This window comes from Echinops telfairi, unplaced genomic scaffold (genome assembly GCF_000313985.2).
Source record: "Echinops telfairi isolate 266 unplaced genomic scaffold, ASM31398v2 ScPeMD7_3533;HRSCAF=4204_1, whole genome shotgun sequence".
Lineage (NCBI taxonomy): Eukaryota > Metazoa > Chordata > Mammalia > Afrosoricida > Tenrecidae > Echinops > Echinops telfairi.
Genome location: NW_022107432.1, coordinates 31711202 through 31720330, shown reverse-complemented (window position 1 = coordinate 31720330; position 9129 = coordinate 31711202). Strand labels below are relative to the sequence as shown.

General features: G+C 41.0%; 1 pseudogene; it reads right to left on the bottom strand.

Annotated features, from left to right (window-relative positions):
* The window catches only part of LOC101656514, an 8239-nt pseudogene extending 4264 nt beyond the window's left edge, over window positions 1-3975 (bottom strand).
* Window positions 3976-9129: the final 5154 nt, after the last annotated feature.

The window sequence follows — 9129 nt, the reverse complement described above, 5'->3', positions numbered from 1 at the left end:
AAGTAGAAGGCAAATGTTTTGAGAATGATGATGGCAACAAATGTACATATGTGCTTGACACAATGGATGTATGTATGAATTGTGATAAGAACTGTACGAGCCCCGAATAAAATGATTTGAAAAAAAAAAAAGTTCACTGAAGCACAGAGCATGAGGGAGAAGAAGATAGTAGATTAGAGGAATCACATGGAGCTGAGTGGTTAAAAGCCTGGTAGATGATGTTAGGAGCTTGATTTTGTATTAAATGTAAATTTAAAAAACAAAAACTCATAGCCATCGAGTCGATGTGAACTCATAGCCACCCTATAGGACAGGATGGAACTGCTGTGAGTGTCTGAGTCTGTAACTTTACAAGAGTAGGAAGCCCCATCTGCTAGCCTGCAAGTTAGCAACCCGGTGAGTAGCCACTACACCACCAGAGCGCCTATTACAAAATAGGAAATAAGAAACTTGTTTTAAGCAGATTAAAACTATGATTCAATACAGATCCCCTATCCCTTCTCTAGTTTTCAAAAGCCAACGATCTCTGAAAACAAAACAAAACAATGCTTAAGTTTGCTACCAAAACTTATTTGGCAAATCTGAACTGATGAGGTCCGGGTCTGATGTGTCCCAGAGCTCTGCTCTGTCAAGTAGTCAAGGATGTTTCTGTATATGTTTGTGGTTTGTCTTTACATTTAATTGAACTCTGAACTGAGGGGGTGGGAGGTGGGGGCAGAGACTGAAAGAATCACCTTGTAGTTTCAAAGGATAAAAATAAATGGAAGTATCAGGAATTACTAAAACATATCCACTGCCATTGAGTCAATGTCGACTCATTGACCCTGACCTAGGGTGCCTGAGGCCGTGCATAATTAAGGGAGCAGATAGACTCATCTTTCCCCTCCCTCAGAGCACATGCTGGTTTTGAACTGCTGACCTCATAGTTAGAAGTTCAATACTTACCTGACATCACCACCTGGGTCCTTCATTACATCTAGACTTACTGGGGGTGTTGGAGACATAATAATGAGAAAGCCTTGTGGCCATCGCCGCCATGTATGACTTAACAGTATTAAGGTAAGTTATTGAAAATTAGCAGAGACTGTGACAACCAAGAACTCATGAAAGATTGGAGAACATTGCATAAAGCAGAAAAATAACGTTAAGATCTTGAAACTGCATGGACTAAATGAATACAATAATGAATCGATCAAGTTCCTAGCATTCTAGAAGGGAAACAAGCGAAAATAGACCATGAAAAAGTAAGTCAGAAGGTGTGTGTATGTTCATTTAGATCTTTTAAATGCATTGTTTGTAACCTAGGCCCCAGTAAATATTTCTTAGCTGAGCATTCTTTGGGGTTTGGGAGGCTGGGATGGAGCTCAGCTATCGAATATATGGTGTTCAGGAGCATTCCTGGTCTCTACCCATGAGACACCAGTACATCTCCCCAGCTGTGACAACCAAAATTGTCCCCAGACATTGCCAAGTGCCTCCTGAAGAACAAGACTGTCCCTGGGGGCGAACCACTGGGAAAAACCATCTGAAGAGTCTTTGAGGCAGAAGTCAATGTTAATTATGAAAGACATGAAGCTTACATGAACGATTTTGCCAATATTAGGTCTGATGAAAACCTCACTGCAGAATAAATTTATTGTGCTGGGGAAATATCTGCACTGTGGCTGAATTCTTAAAATATAAACAAATAAATCACCCATAATGTCTAATGAGAGTGTATAAAAAGCTACTATGGATTCTAACAAGAGACACACTATTGCTACAAATTCTCCCTCCACAAAGTGACCACTAATCAAATTCACTGATGTACATTTGCAGAAATTGTCAAATTATTGTGTTTTGTGGTATATGTTTTTGCCACAATAAAAACAAAAAGGGGACAATTACTAGGCAAAGTTAAAATCTAGACTGTCTGAAAGGAGTAAATCTTGCGAATTATAGCAAGAAAGATACACATCAAAAGAGAAGAAAGAACAAAATCGACACCTAACCAAACAGCTCCATTCATTAGAAAATAGTATTTTACTTATGCATTAATTTCCTAAAAGGAAAACATAGATGATCAGAGATATGATTAGTGAATGGCTTATTATTTGCTTTGTATCAGTGGTTTAAGGTCAAGGTAGACACGCGATATGGGTGAGAGAACGATAAATTTTATGGTCTCTCTGCACTTGTGCCAACACACACCTGAATTTTATGTTAGAAGTTATGGACTCTGTCTCAGGTAGACTCCCACTGCCATCAAACGAATTTCCACTCAGAGTGCCTCAGAGGGTTCCCAAGGCTGTAATCTTTATGAAAACAACTCTAGTGGCAGAATGGTAAAGCACTAACTGACAGCTGAGAGGTTGGCGGTTTGAATCCACCAGCCACCGTGTCAATCGGTTTGAGCCTGTGGTTCTGTTCTTTTGTTTTATTTGTGTGGTGAATTAGGTGAAAAGACCCAGAGATCCTCTCTCATAAAAATCTTAGCCTAGGAAACCTTTGGGGCAGTTCTAGTCTGTCTTATAGGGTCACTATGAGTCTTAATTAACATCAAAGCACACAACATCAATAATCTGCCACATTTTTCTCCTAGTAGGTTCAAGACAATGACGTTTATATTAGCAGCTGAGTGCTCTAATCACAAAACCTGAATAACGTTCTGCTTAGAATTACTGAGAGATAGAAGAAATAAAAGTAAACTTTAAATTGCTTGAGTCAAATGAATGAAGGCCCGACATATCAAAACCTATGGGACACAGGGAAAGAAGTGTTCACAGAGCAATTAATAGCAAGAAAGATGCACATCAAAAAAGAAGAACCGAAATTTATACCTTAATTCAACTACTCCAACAATTAGAAAAACAGCAGTAAATAAGCTTAGAGTCCCTGTAAGAAAATAAATTATAAAGACTAAAGTAGAAATAAATGAAACAAAACAGCAGAACTATAGAAAAAATTAACAAATCTGGAAATTGGTTCTTTTAAAGGACTAATAAAACTGACAAACCACTGGTTAAGCCAACAAAGGAAAAGAAAGAGAAGATGCAAATAAGATAAAATGAATGGGAAGTATCACAACAATAAGCATAATAAAAGAATATTATGAAAACTGTATTCCAACACATTTGAAAACCTAGAATATATGGACAAGATTCTAGGAACATAAAACCTCTTAAACTAATACAAAAGCAGAAAATTTGAACAGACTCATAACAAAAGGACAAATTGATCAGGTCCTTTAAAAATTCCCAAGATAAAAAGAAAATTCAGGCCCCGGCAGCTTCACTGGTGAATTCTACCAAACATCCAAAGAAGAACTGGCACCAATTCTATTCCAACTTTTCCAGAGTCTACAAAATGATGGACAAATGCCAAGTTCATAATCCTGAAACATTATATAAGCATTTATCAAGTGAGCATAATTCTGAAAACAAAACCAGGCAAAGATATCGCCAGAATAGAACATTTTAGACCAATTGTCTTCATAAAGCTAAGATGCAAAAATTCTTAACAAAATCCTAGCCAATAGAGTGAGTGCAACAACATATGCAGTGCCCACACACATCAATACCAAATGGGATGCCTATGAGGTATTCCAGGATAATTTCACATTCGGAAAACCATAAGCGTAATTCGCCACATAAACAAAACAAAGGAAAAGAACCACAGGATTGAACCAACACTCAAGTAGAAGGCATTTGACAAAATCTAACACTCAGGCCTGAAAAGAACACTCAACAAAACAGAATTAGAAGGGACACTTATCAACATAATTAAAATCATGCATACAAAACCAAAGACCTACCTTAGTCTCAAAAGAGGGAAATTGCAAGCATTTCCACCGTAGGTGTGGACCAAACAAGAGTGACCTGCTTCACCACTCCTGTTCACACACCTACCTGTTGAAGATGAGATCTTACACGTGCGGTTGATTTTCTGCACGGATAAGTCATCCCAGGCATGATCACTGTCCTCCGTCTTTTCCATTACGACACTGAATAAGCTACAAGTATGACATCCCTGGAGGCATCTATAAGTTCCTGAATGGTCCCGGTCTCCATTTGTGAACCCTATGATCCATTCTCTACATAGAAGACAGGAAAAATAATTACCTGCTATAAATAACTTCACCATATATCCCTCCAATTATCTCTTCAAATAAATTCCAATTTCTTATCGTGATTGTCAGGCCTTAAGCGACTCAGCTCGTGTCTCCCTCTCCACCCTCATCTCGTGTCACTGCCAGTAACTCGCTGTGCTCCAGCCACTCTGACCTTCTCTTTCGCCCTAAAGCACACCCAACATCCTACCCCATTGAGATCTCTCTCCTGGAGGCCCCTCTCCCTGGAGCAATGCTCCCTGAGATTGTCACACGGCCATCTTCTCATCATCCCTATCTCGGCTCAATGTCCTTTCTCAGGGAGAGTCCCCTCGTCCCCTGAACTGCAGTAGTGTGACTCCAGTACACTCTGCCTCGTCGCTCTGCCATATCTTCTTCAGAGCACTCACCATAGTATCCTTTCACTCTTCCTTGACGTAGTGCCTTTATCTGCAAGTTTCATAAAAATAAGGGTCTGGCCTCTTATTTACATTTCAGTATCTACGCCTATAGCAGAGCCCAATAGGCTCTGAGGATTGTTTGCAGTCCAGCACGCACACATAAGCAGCTGAGAAGTGGTTGTTATAGGGAAAATAAAAAGGGCCCAAGCTCTCCTCCTCTTCGATACAAAGGAGAGTACCTTCTCTCCTTTCCATTCTCTGTGACAAATTCAGAGAAACCCCTTTCTCCTCCAACCTAGACGAGAAGCATTTAAAAACAAAAAATATAAACAAATAAATCAAACAAAATTGCATCCGCTGCTATCGCATCTACTCCTACACATCTCCACTCAGGATCATCACGCGGATTGTGATGCACGTTGACCCCAGAGGACAGAATAGAACTGCCCCGGTGGGTTTCTGATCTTTATGGAGTCGGAAAGCTTCCTCGTTCTCCCACAGAGCTTCTGGTGGGATTGAACTGCTGACCTTGTGGTTAGCAGCTCAATATGCAGCCCACTGAATCACAAGAGCTTCTCTCCCTACTCAGCGCTACCCTACCTATTGGATTTCCGAGCCTGCAAATCTTACGAGAGTAGACAGCCTCACTTTCCTCCTGTGGAGTGGCAGGCGAAAGTGAATCACCCAACTTTCCGTAAGCAGCCCAACGCCTAGATCACAGCATTGAGCATTTACAGATAATGAAAAGACAATTTTACGGAAGAGGTGAAGTACCAGTAGGCTGCTTTATTCCGATGGACAACATAGAGAGTGGAGCATCTATGCAAACTTTGGAAAGCTTCAGTAATGATAGTGACTTGGGTAGAAAAGATAGGGAAGAGTTGGAAGAAGAGCAGTAGAGGCACCAAAAATTAAATATAATTAAGTTAAATGGGTGACCTGGTGAATGAACCTCTGAAATTTGAGCCAAGCCCCTTAAAGGCCTATGGGTTACTCAGCGTCCTTATTCGCTTTCAGCTTCATGGGTTCTACACAGCCTTCAAAATCTCTTTGTGTTCTTGCTCAAGGTACATAAATGGAACCCTATAAAATGGCTGATAGTTAATCCTTTTTTTAATCTAGAAAGACAGAATTGTGCATAATTTATCCAGTCCAAGCTGAATCCTTTCTGGTGGACTCAGGCTAGAGAATGTGAACCCGTAGGAGACGCCAATAGGAAGGTTCAAATAAGATTCATAATGAATACGACGACAGGTTTGCAAAAGATACCTCACGTTCTCTAAGTCTCCAAACAACCCTCCATAGCTGTGTCCTCACTCTGACATATTCCATACTTACAGGATGACGTGTTCTCCATATCTCCACATCACATTTCATACTATGACATGTTCTCCGGAGATGCTCCAACTCTGTAGGGACATTTCAAGCATGCATCTGCTTTGTTTCAACGAAGGTGCTTTCCACAGGAAAGGCAGAAAATACCACACTCAAGTTTCTGTCTGAGAATGTCCAGTGTGGGGACATAGTTCTATACTCCGTGTACATCGGTGTTTAGGAAGCAAGGAAAGTGACAATTGAGGAGATCGCTTAAAAGCGTATTTACATGTTAAGGAGAGCTACCAACATCACAAAACTCACCGAGGACAGGAGAAGATAAAACATTTAGAGGAAACCTTTCTCTACCGAACTACATCGACATAACAGAAGGAACAGCTGGATCAGGAATTTATTTACTTTTTATTGTGAATTGGGTGCAGGTTTGCAGTAGAGATCAGTTTTCCGTTCAACAATTCACACATGTTGTTTCGTCTCATTCATTGCCACCCACACTGAAGCATCGTTGATCTCACTTCTTCAATTGGTTTCCTGTTTCCATGCCTCCTTCTTTCCTAGCCCTGATAGCAATGTCACATGTTTGGTTTTTAAGAACATGATTTCACAAAATAATAATAATTTATAAATTATCAAGGGTTCATGAGGGAGGGGGAGCAGGGAGGGAGGGGAAAATGAGGTGCTGATACCAAAGGCTCAAGTAGATGGCAAATGTTTTGAGAATGAGGATGGTAACAAATGTACAAATGTGCTTGACACAATGGATGGATGTATGGATTGTGATAAGAGTTGTGCGAGCCCCCAATAAAATGATTTTTTTTAAAAAGAACATGATGTCATATGGCATGAACACCATGACAAAAGCAACTTTTCCCCTTCTTTACTCTACCCCATAGCCTACCATTCAAAGTGTGTGCTTACGTAGGTGATCCTTGGACAAAGCCAGAGGCGGGCTCAACAACATGAGTATCTGCATCAGGGCTCCCATACAGGGACCCCCAGGGAACCACCAGTACGCCATCCTGAAGTGCAGGAGAGCCCAGGGTGAGAGGGGAGCAGGCAAATCCTCCTCAATGAGACCTACGACACCCACCACCACCATCCAACAGGAGCCAAAGAACTCATTGCTTGGCCTCTGGTGTGGGTGACCTCATTTTGAAAGCCAATCAGCATCTAAGAGGAACAGTATCATCTGTTGCTGGCCAAAGATTTCGTATGAACCTCCTCTTCTGAAATGGATTTTTAGACTTGGCAGATTTGACACAGCTGCATCTAAAGCCTTTCCGTTGGCCTTAGCGCGAGCCAGCTCTGGGCTGCTCTGTGACATGTACTCGCAAGTAGAAGTCCTTTAGGAGTTCTCATCTTGCCTGTGGTTGGAGACAGCCATCTGGCCAGGTGTGTGCTTGAGCGTGTTTAGGAGTAGAGGTGGTAGGAGACAGATGACGGGAAGTAAGGGAGTCTTTGCTCTTAATCAGCACACTTCAGTGCTGCAGATTTGGAGAAATTAATTTTCACAGGCAAAGTGAAGACATTGGGACATTTCTTAGAAAACTTAATACTAGAAAATACTGTGGCTTGTTGGATCCTTAGCAGCACCCTCCCCTCCACCACCCCACCCCAAGCAGTGTTCCCTGGTAAAACAGATGAGATGCCAGCCAGAACTGGAGCTTTTGATTATGTAGTCGAGTCTGCACTTCCTGAGGTGGAGAGATGTAGCTGGGAAAATAAAAGGAAATTGAAAATTAGTCAGTCGTTTCACCTGAGTGTAAAGTTGTCCCAAGCTCGCTCCTAAGACTGCCATTGTGTTTAAGGCACCTCCTGAATACATCAACGGCAAATCGTGTGGAATGCGGAGTCTTGAATCTATCGTGGTAAACCACTTAACCTAGAAATGTAATAAAAAGTCAAATCAAAGGATGCAATAGATCAATCAAGGGCTCAGAGTCAGTCTTTGGCACAAGTCTGTTTTAGAGTAATTAATGTTTATATGGGAAAGGGTTCAGTTCCTTGCTTTCAATTCCCATTAAGATTTTTTTCCTTCACTTAACTGAAGATATATTTTCAAAACCGGTTTTACTGGTATATGTGTTAGTCTGGGTAGACTAGACAAAACAAATCCACAGAAACTCATATGTATAATAGAATTTTATATAAAGGGTAATTGTACATTAAGCATCCCAACCCAGCCCAAGCCCATAAATCTGACATTAGCCCACATGTCTGACATTGATCTACAAAGTCCTCCTCAAACTCACAAAACACAGCAATGATGCCCACTGCAGGGGGAAAGCCAAATCAGTGAGCGTGTAAGCATCGCAGCGCTGGCAGGGGTCTCCATGTGACTGTTCCAGCACCCAGGGCTGCATCTGGGTAGGTCCATGGGGCTTCTCTTCAGGGATGTCTCACAGGAAATGAGCCTTGCCAGCTGAGGCAGAGAACTAGCTAAGGCAGCCGCAACTGGTCCCACCTTTAGAGAGCAAGAGACAAGAAAGGTGAGGCTCACGGATCCATTTATCATTCGGTCCTTCAATTAAACTGCCCTTCAATTAATGCCACATGTATTCATCTGCCAGGTTGGCACAATAAACCTTAACTATCACAGCATTTAATTCACATATCATACAATTGAATAGTTAAATCCTATTAAGGTGAGTTATCTGTTCTTCTTCCTTGTACTCATGATTATTAGCTCCCACTTCCCCTTAACCTCCCTGCCATGCCCACAAGAAACCATTAATCCATTAACACATGAAACCATTACTGGCTCTATAGATTTCCTTTCTTGGATGTCATATACAGAAAAGCACACAAAAACAAAACAAAACTAACAATAATAACAAAGTAAAACAGAGGAAAACCTTCAACAATAAAGCAGAAAATATTAAAACCTAAAACAAATTTTAAAAGGAAAATCAAATGATAAGGCGTTCAATTTTAACTACATCTGCAATAGTCTACGTTCTAATGCACTCTGCATGACAGCAAGGCTATTCGCATCCCTGGCCCATGGCCGGAGGCTACAACTTGATGGACAGGTTTGCCTGCCCCTAGCCAGGAGTGTCTAGTTGACATAATCCCTAACTACCACAATGTGTGTAGCCCTTTGTATTAGACAGGGTTCTCTAGAGAGACCAGATTGCTAATAATTATATATATATAGTTATATAGTTATATAGTTATACAGATGGATATATAACACAAGAAATAAACAATTAAAATATAAAGCAGTACAAATGGCTCAGTACAACTCACTCCTGTGAGACAGTTGTGAAACACTGGCAGTCCTTCAAGTCTTGAGGGCTGCCAGGT